We start from the raw sequence: 19085 nt of genomic DNA on the forward strand, positions 1-19085 counted from the left end.
TGTTTTTAAAACGAACTAATTTGAAGGTCCGTTCTAAATGTCGCATTTTACTAATTTTGAGTAGATATACTGTATGATTTTTAAAGTGCACACAATATTGGTGGGGGTTTCATTTAGCTGTTGCATTGTCCAATAAAGGGTGAAGGCACTGGGCTGACGGTCTCCCAACATAAGCAAATTGCCAATAAATTATGTTCTCTGCTGGGAGGGTGAGGGAAGAGACTGAATCACTGATTCAAGAGAGGGAGAGGGAGTGAGAGAGAGAGAGTGAGAGAGAGAGAGAGAGAGAGAGAGAGAGAGAGAGAGAGTACCGTGGATCGGACTGACGAGCACCGGCCCGCGCGCGCGTGTCTATTTCCTCTCTCAGTGGTGTGGTGCACACGCGTTTCACTAGTTTTGACAAGGGGTTGCATTCTTTTGGAGGCGACATCTCTTGTTTTCCATCAGCGCGCGCTTGATGCGGATTAAATCACTCTAGAAACATCAATCTCGTCTCAGAGTGGATCAGCACCTTGGACAGCGGATGCCAGAGGTACAGTCTGCTGAACGGTCTGTTCGGATGAGGGAGGGTTTCCTGTCAAAATCATGAATTACCCGTTGTGCAATGAGCTGTGGCGAGCACATAAGGCGCGTTGTGCTTCCTAAATTAATATCAACTTAATTGAACTGACTGCATGAAGGACAATTAGTTAATGGCTGGCTGAGTACATGTGTGGATAAAAAAGTATTGTGATTTATGTCGGTGCTTCTAATAGGTTCGAGTTTTAGAGCAGTTTCTGTGGCTAAAGTATCCGTTCATGAATTATTGAGACAGCTAGCACTTTTAGCTAACTAATGGGATTGTGAGATTGCAAAACTATTGGCTAATGATTGTTAAATGAAAGAAGAAAGCAAAATTCGAGGCTTTGACAGATGATAGTTGTCACTGTTGTCTAATAACGTAGAAGGTTTTATTTTATTTTATCTATTGTTGATTATTTCATTAGTTTGGGGTGTGAATCTCGTTAATAGTCAAGTCACATTTATTTATATAGCGCTTTATACAATACAGATTGTTTCACAATCATTAGATTGTAGGAGAAACGATTCAAACTGTTTCTCCTCTCATGATGGTGGTTTTGATTCATCTAGTGACACGAATCTTTTGAATCCAATTCACCCAAAAGATTTGTTCATTGACTCTTTTTGGAGGTTAAGTCGTTACGCTAAGTGAGCATTAGGCTACTGTGAAATAATTGAATCGTAGAATCGTTCACTCGAATCGTTTAACAACTCAGAATTGCCTTTTATTAAGTTTTATTTTACATGTTATTACAATAATCAACAAATTTACACTGTAAAATGTGGTAACCTGCAATTGTTACGTTAAAGAGCAATCTTATCCATAAATTTAGTTTTGTTAGTGTAAACTTAATATATTTATGTTGATTCAGTAATGTTTAATGTTAATTTTTTTATTATTTTTTTATAAAACCGATTAATTTAGATGTACATGAAGCAAATTTTTAGGTTACCATTTTTTCAATGTATAGCCTACTGTAAGACTTAAGAAAGAGTTTAAACACACTTATAAATTACAAAATATTTTTTTCGTCCTTTTATACCTGCTGGGCATGATTTTAATCAATCTATAACAAAGTCTATAAAATTAAGTAGCCTACTATTATGCCATTTTTAATATGTTCATCAGTAATTTTTAGACCTAACTCTTCATCGTTCTTATAAGTGACTCATGTCGAACCGAACATGTTCCTCGTTCAGTAGATCCTTGTTCACAAATGCGATGCCTCGTTCATTACGTTCGGTCACGAACGGGACAACACTATAAATGCCGTTTCGAGTCCGTTTTTGGAAGAAGAAAAAAACGGTCACGAGAACGATTCGTTAAAAAAATTCATTCATAAACATTCCATGAGGAAACCCATGCACTGGCTCGAAATACCAGTCTCGACTCTCCACACTACATATATTTCTCTGAGTCTTTCAAACAATGGTCTTGAGGTTTTCTTCTGTTTTCATTGACTGAATATCATTCTAGCACCTCGAAGGGTTTAAAAGGATTTTACAAACGACTCTTCTACCCGTTTCCACTGACAATGCTGGCTCGAAGCCCGCGGGCATTTTCACGCGCTCTGCAGTGTGTTCTGTGGGAAGCCGAGAGGCGCCTCACGTGACAACCTGAGGGATCCTCAAACCCTTTCACCTCTTGACCATGCATGCACTTTTATCGGCAGCCATGCTTACAAGGTGGCTTTTTCAAAGTCAGTTTATTTATAGGCACATATCTTAGTTATAACTTAGGCTTTGCTAAAACGCTATTGAACATAGCATTTTGGCCAGGAAACACACAGGTAGCATAGGCTACAATCAAACCGTTGTTTTGGCCAACAAATATTTGTAAATGTTTTGCACTACACATTGAAATAAACATACATTACAAAAGCATTAACATTTGTGTAGCTGAATTTTGATTCAAAACCTATTACTGCAATATTGTGACTACTCCCCCATCCCATAACTGCTCCTATAATTCCCTTATGAATGTTTGAATTTTGAGGTCTCCTTTTCCTTCTCGCCTGGTTGGTCGAGGTTTGTTGATTATACATCATTTCCTTCTGACCACAGTTTCATTATTCAGTGTTGAAATCTTTGAGAGTAAGAAATATGTAATCTGAGTAATATTTTGAGTGCTTGAGTATCTGTGCCAGTTTATATAGTCAGTAAGCCCAAACAAATTAGTAAACAGCTTGAGTGATTTGGAGACATTTATGTGGGAAAGAAATAACTTTTATAAAAAAGTCAAAATCAAAACGATTATATTATTTCTAGTACAGTTAATGTAAAATTGCATTTACAGCCCATTTTATTTCTGCAATATTTTGGAGATTTAGCTGGAAATTCAACAAGAAAAAATAGTATTGTGGGATGGGATGTTTTTTTCCCCCCATCAGAAATTGATTGGATTTTGAAAATTGGCCGTTATATAGCCTACCTGATCAGAGCCAGGTGATTAAACGATTAATTTTTCTTTGAAATAATGTGCAAATATGAATTGCTCTCAATTAGACCAGAAAAGACACAGTACACAGGGTCATTTTCATGATGACTTTAATTTACCTCTCCCTTTGATCTGACTATGGCACACAAAATTGCCAAGGCTTTGCTGCAGGCAAATCAGTACTTTATCTCACTTCCTGTGCATAAAAACTGAATTGGGTTTTCAGAGTGTCACACCCCCCTCAACTATCCTGTCTGTCCATTATCAGGACACAAGTATGACCGGTACATTCTCGCCCCGGCTACGGAAGTTCCACCTGCAGATTTCCAATCTCTCTCGGGGTTTCATAAGTGTGACATGACCGCCTCCATTTGCAGGCAGACAGGCATAGCTGCCTCCCTGCCAGTCCAAACCCCCCACTGGCTAATTACTGACACAATGTCAGCATGGACAGCTGGCAAGGCCATTTTGTGAAGTGAAGCATTTGACTGGGGTTAGCTGGATGGAGTCCTTTCCACTGAGTTTTGCATCAGTAGGAGTCCTGGATGCCCACATCAAACACTGCAGCAGTGCCCATGAGATAACATGCTGAATGCACATACACAGCCCTTCAGCACTGTGGAATGATGGTTAAGATGGACTGGTTTTGCTCATTAGAGATAGTTGGATTACTCTAGAGTGTGTGTGTTGTAATATGCTGGGAGGACTTTTAAGGAGTAGCTGTCATTCTAGATTGTTCATATGTGATCACATATGCCTCCAGTGCACTGTTAGCTATATCAGAATCAGAATTGAGTTCATCTGCCATGTAAACAACTTCTTAGAAGGAAGGCGACATGGTGAGTTGCTCCCTAGGTAACAGTAAACCTACATAATTCCAATGAACACAGTTTATGCAGTGCTGAAGTACAGGAGAGGAATGTTTAATATTCTGCAGTTATGTTCAGAATTTATTGGTGAAGTGCATACCGTTTAAGTTAGATAAGCACATATTTGCGCAATTTCAAAGACAAGGCTTAAGCCAAATGCATGTTTGAGGTGTTTTAACTGAAAGTAACTTGCACTGACATATCTTAAAATATGTCATTGCCTTTGTTTCGTTTCAAGATGCACACCAGTAATGTTTTTTTTTTTTTTTTTTTTTGCTAAGGCATGTTTAAAATATAACTAAGGCCTAATCCTGGCTTAATCTAAGCCCTGTCTGTGAAACTGGGACATACAGTCTAAATAACATACATTGGCAAATGCAGTAAAATTATGTGGAACTTTATATATCATCATCATAGTATATTTGTTACTTTGTGATGTGAGGGATGTTGCAATACCCAGTCAGTCATTTAAATCAAGCATTGTTAAAGGGGTGGTATAATGCCCCTTTTTACAATATGTAAAGTAAGTCTCTGATTTCCCCAGAGTGTGTATGTGAAGTTTTACCTCAAAATACCCCATATTTTTTATAGCATGTTAAAAAATTGTCCCTTTTTGAGGAATGAGCAAAAACGCGTCATTTGTGTGTCCCTTTAAATGCAAATGAGCTGCTGCTCCCGTCACAGAGGGCGGAGCTTCAACTGCTTGTGTCCTTAGCAGCTCCGATGACCTCACCAGACACTAAAATGTCAGAAACTGTTCTGTCTTTTTTGTTTAAACCGAAGTTGGACAAAGATGGAGAGACCCAAGAAGAAGTGACAACATGTAGAATGCAACAGGACATTTCTGAATGGTTAGTTGATGAATTTATGTAGCTGATGTGGGGTTAACTATATTCAAGTCATTGAAATCGCTAGTGTGGGAACTGTTGTAAGATGCCTACAGAGTGAGATGCTATTGCATTTGTGTTGCGTACTGTATTGCAATAAACGTGAAAAGACGAATGCGACAGCTTGAGCCGTCTCCCAAATGTGCTCTACTACAACAACTCTTCCTCTTCTCATGGACTCACTCACCCCCTTTGTTGTTCCTGGGGGCGGGGTTTATGTACATTTTAGGGTTTGTGATGTCATGAACTGGTGAAGAAGCTTATTGTAGTCCCTATCAGTCATTTGTTGTAGTCCTTAAAAAGCGATTTCTGTAAAAGAAAATATCTCCCTTTGCTTTGAACTTTGAGCATTGTAACTTTGCAGATGTTGTTTATGCTGAAACAGCAACATTACACACTAACTAAAGTTAAAAAGTTAAATCATAATCAACCACCCCTTTGAGCAGTTGAACTGATGTGGTATATTGGTCTGACCATTTTTCAAATCATTCACCATTTTAATTGATACAAAGTGGGATACAATAAAATGTGCATTTCCCTATCCTTTAAAAAAGGATTCCCTTAATCTAATTTCCATCACAGAATTCTGTTTAACATACATGATTTCGTGGATTGAATATACATAAAATGCTAGTAATAAAATAAACCTAAAATGGATATTTCACCCAAAAATGTAAAATTTACTCACCCTCACGTTGTTCCAAGCCTTTAGGATTTGGTTAATTTTCTAAACAAATTAAAATATTTCTTATGAAACTTGAGAGGTTTCTCTCCCTCAATTAGTCCAGGTAACCCAAACTTAAAGGGATAGTTCACCCAAAAATGAAAATTCTGTCATCATTTAATCACCCTTATGTTGTCCCAAACCTGTATGAGTTTCATGCTGAACACCAAAGATGATGTTATGAAGAATGTTGGTTATCATTACCCAGTTATTGTAATTACTATAATAAGTGCATAGTATGTACATGGGGAACAGGAGAGTAAAATAAAGTGCAGCCGAAATAACTTTTAGATAAAAGACAAAATGGGTGAGAGTTTGAAAAGTATGTTTTTTAAGCGAATCTACTTTCTAAAAGTCCTCAGGGCCAAAAGTGCCCATAGTTGAAAAAAAAAGTCTATATGTAAAGTGGTTTGGGCTGAATTAACTGCAGATATGAAATACTTAGGGTTAGGGATTTAGAAAAATCCCACAACAAAATGTCTAAGAATATCAATACTGTGCTGCTTTACAAGCAACGTAATCAATAGCATTAGTCTGAACCCAAAAAAAATCTACTGTGCCCAATTTTAGCAGAGTAATTCATTGTCCCAAATGAACATTAGTTCCCATGACAACCTAGTCATCTATTAGTTCTCTGGCATCATGACAATGGTACAGTAGCCAACATACTTTCACATGACAAATGTTCCAAAGCAAATGGAGTTCTTTTCAGTGTGTGAGATGTCATTTTAGAGCTGAAAAGCTCATAGCGACTCGGCTTGCGTCTGCCTTTGTGTGTCGTGTGCTGTGTGTGATGAACGTATTCTGCTGTGACGGATATATTAGTCAGGTTTGGTCCTCTTCCCTGATGCTGGATGACAGTTCATAACACATTCTACCTTAGAAATATCTCACAATTAAATCAACTTGGGAATCCACGTGGCTTGAAAGACTCCTTCCAGACTGACTTTTTTCTACTATAAAAATTCACCATGACACCATCTCTTGCCTTACTGCGCACTATGGGTCTGCCTTTCAGAGTCACCTAAAATATAGCTATTATAGTTTTACACTTGAATGGAGTGTGACTGTGTGGTGTTTCTGTTGATGTACCTGGACAGGAGAGTGCAGCCCTTCTATAACAGCAGCATAAAGGCAGAGACCGTGGAGCCTCAGAGCAGCAACCGCTTAAGAGCGCGTGGAGCCTGAATTGAATCACCTTTCAGAGAGGGAGAGGGAAAGATAAAGTGAGTCAGAGAGAGGCTGCAAAGATAACATCTATGTGCCACAATGTGTGATTGCACTGGTTACTGCCTCTTTTGTAGCAGATTTGGAGCTCTAAGTCGTTCCATTTGTTGTCTCTCAGTGTAGCAAGCATGAAAATGGTAAAACTTGTGTGGTCATGAGCCTGTTTCTAAGCTTGCTGAGATGCATTTAATTCTTTGCAAATGGTTTGCAATTTTTGCGCGCTAAAATTATGATTCTAATATATTTATATACTCTATTACTTTGTGTATCGGGGACCAACATAATCAACATAGGAGGAGAACAAATGCAAAATATAAAAATATAAAAAATATCTAAAATGTAAAACCACTGAAAAAACATCAATTGTCTGCTAATCTAATGCTAGATTTCAATTTAGATCATTACTTTCTTTTTTCTGTGGACCACAATCAGAGAGTTTATATTAAGATATTACATACAGTTAAATTAAATGGTGACCACAGCAGTCAAGCAAGCATTTTAGTGAATAATAATTTCAATTTCATTCTGTTTCTCACACAAAGCTATCATATTGCTTCAGAAGACTTGGATTACTTTTATGATGCTTTTTCGTCTTTATTTTTTTTTGGAGCTTGACAAACCCTGGTCCTCTTACATTTCCATTGGAAAAGAGCAGCATGAACATTTTTCCAAACATCTCCTTTTGTGGTCTATATACTGAAAAAAGAAAGTCATACAATTATAGATTGACTTGAGGTTGAGAAAATTATGAAAAAACTTTATATTTTTGGGTGAACTATCCCTTTAAATATTTGCTTAGATTCATCAGGCTTCTGATAATCAATCTGTATTGCAGTATAATTCCATGCACATAACTTCCCCCAATGTGGTTTAATAAAATATGATGCACCTAAAACATTAATTCTGTATCCTTAGCCACCTGCTTAGGTAAATATCATGAACATAATTAAAACACTTTTTATTAGACCCTTCGGCAAGAAATGTAAATGTGACCCATAATGCAGTAGAAACCTAAGTTTTGTGCTTGAGGTGAAGTAAATGACAGAATGATTTTGGATTTTAAAGGTACACTATGTAACTTTTGGTGCTGTAGTGGTTAAAAACCAAAACTGCATGCATTTTGCAGAAGACCATTATTTTGGTTGTGTTTTAGCTCTGCATGACTGTTCTGATGAATATGGTTATCCTACTGATCATAAAACATTTACTACTAGGTTAAGAGAGATAACCAGTTTAGATGGAAACGTTACTGTAGCTTTACCCATTAATAGACACAATACTTCCTTGACAATAAATTCCAGCACAGTGCTAAAACAACCATAATGAAATGACTCTTCAAAATAGATAATGCTTTACAATGAACTCTGTTAGAGAGCTATATGGCAATTTATCTGTTCAATAAAATACCTTACTCACCTGTTGAGTAATAAAAATGCTGTCTCCGCATCGCTTTTACAATATTTCGAATCCCTCAGTTCTCGCAATCTCCGAAAAGCTCAGCCAATGTTGATTCTCATCTTATTACGAGCTCTATCGCGTTCTCTTTTTGCACGCAGAAGCTCCTCTGTTCGCCTTTTTTTTTTCAAGCAGGTGATTCCCTGGAGTTTTAAGATTTAGCGTGTTCTTTGTCGCTTTGTCGCTTAAAACTTCAAACTTTCTCGCTCGTTGTGACAACTATAGCACTCCCATGTCCGTCAAAGTAGCTGTAGCAATTTTTCTCTATTTACGGATATAACGAGACGCAATTTTAGTCTAAAATATAAACACTTATAAATTAATGTGCATACCATAGTGAATTAGGGTAAGATGAAAACACGTTTGGTTTAGTTAAATTTGAACAAAACAAAAAATGTAACAGTGCACATTTAATAGTGGTACTAAAAGGTCACATTTATTTTCCTCAGTCACTGTGGGCTGTATCGGTTTCTAGTCTTTCAGCTTTACACAATCCTAGTCCCCCGTCTCTCTTTAACGTGTCAAAGCTGTTGTGCTGCAAACACCTTGGGTTGCTCAAAGCTTCAGCTCTTATGTGAACAGAGTAGTGGAGGCACAAGAGTGGAAGAGAAGAGATACTCTCTTCTCCTTCTTAGTACAGCACTGGGGACAGTTGTGTCACGCTGAGATAAAGAATCTCATGGACGTGAGAAGACTCCCAATGCCCGGCTTGCCAAAGTTCTGCAGTTTAAAGCCTCCCTGTCATCTCTAACCAGAAAGACATAAATAGTAAGCGCTAGAGCTTTCTGGGTCTCGCCTCATGCCTTTGCCTGATTTTGTGGCTGAGATTCCCATGGGAATGACTGAGACCGTAGAACAATACAGCTGAGAAATTAAAAGATAAATCCTGCCAGTGAGACTGGGTCTGCATTCTAATATCTAATATCTATTCTAATATCTCAGAATGAAGCTGTAAGGAAGACTCTCGACTGAATGTGATCTTAGAGCTTGATTCACTATTCTGGACAAGATAAAGCTTTTAAAAGAATAGTTTATGGTAAAATGAAAATCCTGTCATCATTTACTCATCTTGATGTTGTAGTATGCATGACTTTCTTTTTTTGTGGAATACATTTTATTACAGACTTTTACACATTTTATTATTTATTTCAAATGAAAATGAATGTCGAGCTCCAAAATATTACAAACACACACACACACACACACACACACACACACACACACACACACACACACACACACACACACACACACACACACACACACACACACACACACACACACACACACACACATACTGTATATATATATATATATATATATATTAATTTGTAATATCACATTTACTGTAATATATTGCCATCATTTTTGTGCATGTAACTATATAGCTTTCTTTATATTTTACAAGGGGATAATTATATTTGGTGGTTGTTGGCATCAAAAAGTTTGAAAACTCCTGGTTTAGAAGACTTTAAAAAAGCTGAAAACAGAGATTTTGAACGTGAGAGAGATACAGATTAGACAAGGGCTGACCTGAGAATACTTTGTAACAAGGAAGTGATGTTAGGATTAATTGGAGTGTCAAGAAGAACAATCTGCAAAGGAAAGATGTTAAAGGAAAAGTATCTGAGAGAGGAGTGAGATAAGAACAAAAAGATGTGTTCCGAAAATCTGAGAATTAAATAAAGTTTTACAGTACATCCTTCACTATGAAAGTGGTCTGCTCTGTATGTGTCATCTACCTTAGAGTAAGAATCTGAACCAAAGTCTTAACACCAAAGAGAGCCCAACACCTATATATGCTTTCTTTGAAATCCCTTCTCTCTCTCTCTCTCTCTCTCTCTCTTTTTTCTTTTTCTTTTTTTTTCCCCACAGAGTAGTGCACAGCATGAAGGCAGCTTATTAAGTGAGGTGCTTGTGATGGGTGTTTCCACTTCCAGTGAAATGAAATGGCAGCATTCGAAGAGACAAATCAATAGGTTAAGGTGTAAATGCTAAGTTGAGAAGAAAAACAGCAGTTTTTTGACAAAAGCTCTCCATGGACTTGAAAACTGTCACTGGAAGCCGTTATTTTGCAGGGCTGCATTCAGACTTGATAGATTTTCATGTAAGAAATGTCAAGTACTTTGTGAATAATTGTTGCAATAAGGAAATTTCAATTTTCAGTTTTTCTAAAAAAAAAAAAAAAAAAAAACTACAGTCAAAACCTTTGTTTTGGTTAAATGGTGTGAAATGTCTTTGTCTGATTTTGCTTTAAGAAAGTGCCTTTGTGATTTAGTTAATTAATCATGTCTTGTGATTTTGATGCCCAGATTCTTGTCTACATACATCTTCAGTGTACTTAGTATAGAAATTTAGTGCTGCACTATAAATGCTTTTAGTGCTTGCTATTTGCTAAGTTATGTGGTTGCTAAAGTCATAAAAGTCTAAAATCTCTATGATATTCTGCTTTAGATATGAATCAAGTCTAGGGCTGGGTGTAGTGATTTAGGCTTAAAATGGGCACCATGAATGTAAGGATTTAGTCTATATGGGCACCAAATTAATATTGTGAGTTTTGATCGCGTCACTTAACCTGTTAAGCCTCACCAGTGCGTCGGCGCACTGAAGCGTTTTTTTATTTATTTAGTTCAAAGTTACTATCAGATTAAATGTTTTACCTTGACAAACTATACATCATTAAAAAGATATAAGACTCAAGTTTCAGTATTTGACAACTATTGTATTCTGAGAAACTTATAGTGACAGTTATGTCTTAATTTGTGATAGTTCACCCAAAAATGAAAATTCTGTCATTAATTACTAACCCTCATGTCGTTCCCGCAAGACTTTCGATCATCTAATGGATTAAGTTGATTGTGGCTATGGCAGAGTTACGTTATCTTATGGAAAGATAAACTATTGTGTCTCTGAAACTAATAAGGTGAAGAATCTTATTATGCATCAAACAAATAAACGAAAGATTCTTTGTTATTAACTAGAATCAGCTCTAACTAGAATGACCTCTAATGTAAATTAGAAAATCATATTCTGATAATATACAACAATGCCAAGGTCTCTGGAAAGAGGTTTGGTTAAGTGGTATTTATGTTCCACGTGGTCGAGTGAGCAGTCCGATGGCGGTGATGTTTTCCTCTGGTTGTAACAATGCATTGGGGAAATGAGCTAGAATCTGTTTCAACAGCCTTGAACACAAAAGCTCTGTGGGATGCTGATTTCCTGAAGCACTAAAAAGGGTTCTAAAATCTGGAACAGGCAGATGAGGCCCTGAAGTAGATGCAAGTTCCTTAACAATCTGGAACATGCAGACGAAGGTACTTTGAAGTTAAGGTTTACTCTCCTGAGCTTAACCTTGTTGCAAATGTGTCTGTATGTCTTCTGCCTCTGGGCCAGACACTCAAAATGTTGTCAATTTGCTTTTGTCTCTTTGGCATTGAGACTCAGGACCAGATGTACTAACGCTCTTGCGCCCACTTCAGGCGTATTTGTTTCGCAAAGTGCGCATAAAACCATGGTGAGGTATGTACGAACGGGACGCACCGAGATGAAAGCGCAGACTGTCGCGGGAACTGAAAATGGCAAAATGCACTTTTCGTGTCATGCATATGCATTCATGGGATTGTCAAGGGGAAAGTGGGAGTGTCACATAAAGAGATGGGAGGGGAAGCGTAAACTGCGCCTTATTATGTATTCCGCGTTATGTACAGAAAAAGCCGGTGAAAGCGCGCCTCTATTTTGCGCTGAAAATTCTTAAAAGCAGGTGTAACTTAGGAAGTGGGTTTCCTGGCCTGTGCCATGTTTTCTTTGGTACGGCGTTTGAGGTCCTGCCACCTCTTTTTTTACCTCTTCCACCTGTCTGCGGGTCGAGGATATTGCATTGATTTTTTTTGTGATTTCGGTCCAGATGGCATTCTTTTGTGTGTGTGTGGAATTCCGGCCTTGTATGATGTTTAAATTTGCTGTTACCTCATGAACAAGCAGATCAACCTCATTATTGCTAAATTTTTGTTTTCGCTGTTTTGCCTGACTTGGTGGCTGATCCATGATGGAAAGAGAGGAGGAGGCCCATTCAATTGCGCGTTTAAATACGCGCAATTTAACATATAGTGGGTGGGGACAGGCGCTGATTACCTGATGAACTGCAGGTTTGGTACATAACGCACACTGCGGTTTCACATCAAGCGCTTTCTGCGTCTTGGCCATGGCGCTATTAAAGCTGCCGTCGGCAAGTCTGGCAGATTGGGTCGATTAGCCAAAATTTTGAATGTTTACAACTCTCATGCCCCTCCCCACTACCAGCGAGCACCCTCCCATCGAGGTCGTGCTCGTCAGTGCGTCACTGTGCGTGTGTACCTGATTTTCTGTGAACGCGTCCGTCTCTTCAGCATCTATCAACACCATGGACTCGGAGGTAGGCTGCCCTGGCTAATCTATCCATAGATAGCAATTAACCGAGGAATTGGAAGCTTGTTAGTAGATTTTCTCTCCGCCATCACGCTTCATGCAATCTCCAGGCGAACTTCAGGCGTGGCGTGTGCATGTGATATTAACGTGCGCGAGTGAGGGGGGATCTGTGGCGTGTGCACGACCTGTGATTGACAGTCAGATCTCACACCCCCCTGCGCTGATTGGACCTGATGAAGCGGGAGCGCTGGATTTTTGCAAAACAAATAACACGCTCCAGGTGGAGTTAGAAGCTCGGGTTTTTTTCTAAAACCACCTTATTTATGTTGTTCTGTCGGATTATAGTGTCGATTACACTGAATATGATCAAAAAAATTTTGCCGACGGCAGCTTTAACGCTGCGTTCGCAAATGTACGTACATCTGGCCCTCAGTACGTGCTGTAATTGTTACTGTCTCACCTTTGCAGGTGCATCTATTACAGTCTCTCCAGATGGGAGACTCTGAATGGTATATCTGCAATTGTCTCACCGGATTAATTTGTTGATGAAGATGTTGCACTACAAATAGCTGTCACTGAGAACACTTATTTCCCTTAATACGTATGAAATGAATGTGTGTAGTTTAAGTTTTCCGAACATAGTTATGAATGGATTTGATAGCTTATTGTGGCCTCCCTTTGTTTCAGCCACTGCTCTTGCATCCAAAAAGTCCTAAAGAATTTTTATGGTGGTTGGCTTAAATGGTAGGGATTAGTCTCCTGATGGGTGCAGGGCAGAAACTGCCTGTGGACCAATGGGAAGTCTGGTCCTTCCCATGATTGAGGTGTCTGTGAGTTGTCCTTGCATCCTTATCTGATGGTGTTGGACATTTGTTTGTGCTAGTCCACCAAAGTCCAATTGAAATGTAGCAAACCTTTCTCCACTGTTGCAGCAAGGGCCCTGGAATGTGTTTGTATCGATTAGAAAACAATACATTTTTATTTGATTGTGATTCATTATAGCTACAAATTAAAAAAATGACATAAAAAAATCTCTCTCCTAAATAATGCTGTTAATTATAGGGCAGTGTATTCTCTGAAGTCTGAACTATGCAAATTTTTCTGAACTATTCATAAAAAAGCCACCTCACAGGAGTTTGAAGAAAAATTAAGACTTTTGTTAAGCAGGTATTAAACTAATCAACAGTAACAGCACAGCCATTTATAATTTAACAAAAGATTTATATTTCAATTAAATCCTTTTCATCTGAACTTTCTATTCATCATAGACTCCTGAAAAAAAAAAAAGGTTGAATCTGTTTTCTTCAGCACCAAATCAGCATATTATAATTATTTCTGATGGATTATGTGACACTGAAGCTTTACCATCACAGGAAGAAATAAATTAATATTACAATTGTAATAATATTTAACAATATTACTGTTTTACTGTATTTTTGATCAAATAAATGCAGTCTTGGTGAGCATAAGAGACTTCTTTAAAAAACATATTTTAAACAGTACTGTACATTTGAGGGATATTTGTAAGTATTGGTAATTTAGTGAGAACAATATTAATGTTTGCTTACTTTCTGTGTGACATGAATGAGTATAGTATCATTAAGTATCCATATGCTGGTTGTTGCCTTCTGTGCTACACAAGGTTGTCGAGTCTGGTTTCTTTGCGCACTTCGCACAATCCCTCTGGTCCTGCTGAGAGTGTATATGCTGATGCAGTCTTTAGATCCGTCTTATATCACAGTGTGTATACCTTCCCATTCTTCCTCGCTCCAGCAGATGCTGCAAGGTCAACCATCTTCAGGCGCCATGGGGACTGTCAGACAGCTTTGGTTGGCATCCGGGGAGGTCTTACTTTGATTATTTAGGCAGATGACGAGCGGAGTTCGGTGTTTAAACCGCGGAAAAGGATTCAACATGGCATCACGTCTGCTGTATAGGCTGTTGAGAGAGCTTTGAACATGCAACAGTAGTAAGCAGCACCCCTAAGGGTCCCCCTCACAGAACCAGTCATCACAGATCCTGTTACTGCACACTTCATAGGGATGAAGCTGCTCCGAGTGCAGCCACAGAGACAAGAGGAAGGGAGACAAGTGGAAGTGAGGCATTTAAAGGACAGAATGAACGAGGTCACGGCAAAAAGAGAGAGGCAGAAGTAGTGCTTGAGGCACATCCCAGACAGACGTAATGCACTCTCTTTTACTCTCCTCTGTGTTCCAGTGTGCAAAATATTGAAAGCTCTAGGCACTGTGCCAAGTCGGAAACTCGTGCCACAGATCTGAGAACAGCTGCGTTCTTTTAAAAAAATTGTATGTATCCGGCTTTTGGTGACAGTTGGCTTTCCTTTGCTTTCTTTCTCTCTTTCATAAGTGTCTTTTCTCTGGCCATGTGCACTAATACTGTACATGCGTCCTTGGTCTTGTTCTTTACATACACAGTAATTTAGCCGATTCATTTAAACTTTGCAGTGTGTACATGCCGGAGGTGTTTTCTCTGAGATTGCAGAATGCCTTCTCAAAACAATATGAGAAAATAATCACCAGTATATGACAGGATGAGATCTTATGAGCGCTGTTAAACTAAAGTTGCAATTTTCTGCCATTATCTTTATACCAACAGACTGAGGATTGTTGACTAATGGTCCAAAAATACGGTGACTATAAATAATAGGCCAGTGGTAAGAATTAAAACTGAAATGCTTTTACTGTATCATTGTAGTTACTACTACTGAGGCAAAGTATAAAATGTTTAGGTATATAGCACTTTAAAACAACATGACCAAAAGTGCTTCACATTAGACGTAGTGCAAAAAAATGGCCATACAATAAAATAACAGGATATAATAAAAAAGGTAAAACAACAAGTAGTAAGCCTGAGAAAAAAAAGTATTAAGAGATGTAATTCAAATGTAGATGTTGTGAGGAAAATGGGTAAAGTATTAAAAAATCTTGGTGCTAGTATTGAAAAGGCTATGACTATGGAACCGTTAGTAACAACTGAGAGGAGGATCTAAGAGTTCTTAGAGAAGAACAAAGACAAAGAAGATCCAAAATATAAATAAGGGCAAGTGCACTCAGAGCTTTAAATGCAAATACTAAAATCTTAAAATCAATTCTGTATTTTACTGGTAACCAATGAAGTGAGGCTAAGATTTATTTCAACAAATGAAGACCAATTCACACTGCACTGACAGATGGCAGTAGATTCTTTGTTGGGTTTTGTCGGATCAGTGTGTTACCCTGTCGACGAATGTTGGAGCTTGATTTTGCCGATTCAACATGTTGAATCAGCTTTTGTCTGGTCGTGGATTGTCTTAGAAGTGATTTATTGTAATCTTGTGATTGTCCATGTTGGTTGGTGTCAGTTGGTGCAGTGGGATTTGGCCTTGAAGTTTTACAAAAATCAAGCCTATTACTAAATGTAAGGATAACAGTCTCTAAATCATGTTGTGGTCTGGTCATTTCGACCTGGAGAGGTTTTTCTTTTACCCCGAAAATGCTAATTGTTATTGCGTTGGACTAAAACTTACTGACTTTGCTTACAGATGGTATAACGACTTCTCAGAATGTGTTGTTCTCTGGTCAAAAATGACTTAAATGGCCTTTTAAATTGCTTGTAAATCTCTTGTCATGCTATGTTTTTGCCAGTGTTGGATTTCAGTCTTTTTATCAGCTTGTTTTCTTTCAATTAGTGCAGATTTTATGTTTGTTTTAGAGCTGATTGGTTGTAGGCCTCATTGATCTGAGCTTAATGCACCTCAGATTTGTTAAGGTGAATTTTTCACTCAAAAACTAAGGTGCATACAATATAATGTTAATAAAAATCCCATTCATTTCATGCATCAGTATGTGTATTTATTGTTTGTAATTTCACTACTGTAACTGTAACAACATAAAATATTATTGAGGTCGGAACCAGCACTTCTCCTCCCTGAACGTGCCAAATCTGCCGATGTAATTAATATAATTTGGGAAAACTGTACTAAGGTCTGAGTGGATAGAGAAGGGGATGGCGGCAAAATCCACAGCCAGATACTTTTGCCTCCATTGGTAAAAAGAAAAAGAAAAAAAGAAGCTAAAATACATTGCAGAAGAGTCTAGCCTCCCTTGGTATATCAACTAATCAATGTAGAGATGTAAATTACATATTAGTTTGAACTTCTGCTGATAATGTACCAATACCTTAAAGGGATAGTTCACTTTGAAATTAAATTTTGGTATGTTTTAGCTTACCTCAAGGGCATCCAAGATGTAGGTGTCTTTGTTTCCGCAGTAGTTTCAATTTTGATATTTTTAAGTCAAACCGTTCTTGTCTGTCAGTCATATAATGCAGGTCTATGGTCACTGTCTCAAAGAGCATGCACAGAGAAGTCCAAATTAAACAATTCCCCATCGTAAGTACACATTGATGGCCTAAGACACGAAACGAGCGGTTTGTGTGAGAAAACGAACAGTATTTATATAGTTTTTACCTCTACACAACCACGTCCAAGTGATCTGAGGGCGCGCGCGCTTCCTGGTATGTGACGTGTGCGCGCGTTCTGGCTTAGTCTGCGCAAGCGCCGGAAAGTGTACAAGAGGTAAAAACTATATAAATACTGTTCGTTTTCTCACACAAACCGCTCGTTTCGTGTCTTAGGCCATCAATGTGTACTTACGATGGGGAATTGTTTAATTTGGACTTCTCTGTGCATGCTCTTTGAGGTGGTGACCATAGACCTGCATTATATGACTGACAGACAAGAACGGTTTGACCTAAAAATATCAAAATTGAAACTACTGCGGAAACAAAGACACCTACATCTTGGATGCCCTTGAGGTAAGCTAAAACATACCCAAATTTAATTTCAAAGTGAACTATCCCTTTAATTATGGAGAGTAGAGATATTGAATATTTGATCACCAACAAATTTACCAAGCTACCATTCGAACAGCAGCAACAAATAAAAAATGAAGGTAGACCCCATGCCGAAATTGGACATATAGGTGACAGCAATCTGCTTCAACAAACAGCCGAAATATGCTCTTTTAACACGGATATTTAAAAGGACAGAAGGTCCCATAAAGTGAAAAGAAATGACACCCCAAATAGCCATTTTAAAGCGGTAAAAAAAAAAAAAAAAAATCCTCAAGAGGGGATCCCCACTGCTACAATTTAGTGTGCCTCCTCTATTTTGAAAACCCACCAGTCACCACTGCTTTGATGTGATTTGATTTTGATAGATAGTATGCACAAACATTACTGTGTTGGTAGCTTATAGTGCAAATCAGGCTTGTGCACAATTCAGAATTGAATTGAGAATGACTCCTTAATTCCAATTCAATTCTTGAATTTGAATTGAACTTGAATTGATGTCAAAAACAGGATCTAGAATTACAATTCGAATTTGAATTAAAGGAAGCAAAATTGCAATTCAATAAAAATTCAAAGAAATTCATATACATATTTTAAGTGAAGTGTTTAACAATGAAGCTTTACAGTATATGTCAGATATGATTGCATTATAAATGATATTAGTTTGAACTACTTGTACAGATTACATTAAAAGGATATGTTTTCCCCCTGCAATGAATGTTAAAAGCTCTAGTCACAGAACAAATAATTAAGTTTGACTTATTGTAATTGTAATTTTGTGGAACATGATGGAACATGACTCCATTTCCCAGAATGCTTTACTTTAACCAAGTATTTTAAATGGTTGCTAAACAATTTGAGGTGGACATTTGTTTGAAAGCACAATTTGATGGGCAACACTGGACTTTTTAAGTTTCAGAAGTCCCTTACAACTTCACTCTGCACCTGTAGAGAGAATCTTTAGTGTTGCAGGAAAGATATTCAGACCAGAACGGTGCAGACTCAATGAAAAAACATTTAAGGAGCTATTGAGAATTAGATGCAACAGTGTTGCTCAGTCATTTTTTGCATTGGAATAAATGATAACTGCATTTACAACAACTTTGTGTTTGTGTGATTACTTTGAAATGAAAATTACATTGGAATAAAACTAATTAAACAACATTGAGGGGGTAATTTATTTCAAGAATTTGATCAATATCTATTTTAGAACAAAATGTATGCAGGGTTGAGGAGTAAATAGTTACGTGAAATGAAATTTCTGTTATTAAATTACAAAATGAATGTAGCCTAATTGTATTTAGTTGTATTACTGAGGTAAAATGTTTAAATCAATTAGTTACTAATCAACTTAAAACGAAATTGCTTTGCATTGATAAAGTTATCCAAATAAAGTAATCCAAACCACATTTGTAACTAATAACAGTAAGCAATAACATTTCCAAAGTAACCTTCCTAACACTGAATGCATGCGAGACTCAACACATTCTTTCTGTTGTGTGACTGTGTGGAATTTCTTTGAATTGCCATGAATTTAATTCCACTTCCTGTCATTCAAATTCAAATTCAATTCAACGTCCTGTGGGGCGGAGTAAATTCAATTCAAATTCCAATTCATGAATTGAATGGAGGCCAATTCTGAAATTCTGAATTTTGCACAAGCCTGGTGC

General features: G+C 37.7%; 1 protein-coding gene across 1 annotated transcript in view; it reads left to right on the forward strand.

Moving 5' to 3' along the window:
* The first annotated feature begins 322 nt into the window (after window positions 1-322).
* tmem121aa (transmembrane protein 121Aa) overlaps window positions 323-19085 on the forward strand; it is a 28191-nt gene continuing 9428 nt past the window's right edge. Inside the window, exon 1 of the mRNA XM_082143332.1 lies at window positions 323-532. The gene's annotated coding sequence lies outside the window, so the exon portion shown is untranslated. The remainder of the gene's footprint in view (window positions 533-19085) is intronic.

The sequence above is a fragment of the Leuciscus leuciscus genome (assembly GCF_965113295.1).
Source record: "Leuciscus leuciscus genome assembly, chromosome: 17".
Taxonomy (NCBI): Eukaryota; Metazoa; Chordata; class Actinopteri; order Cypriniformes; family Leuciscidae; genus Leuciscus; species Leuciscus leuciscus.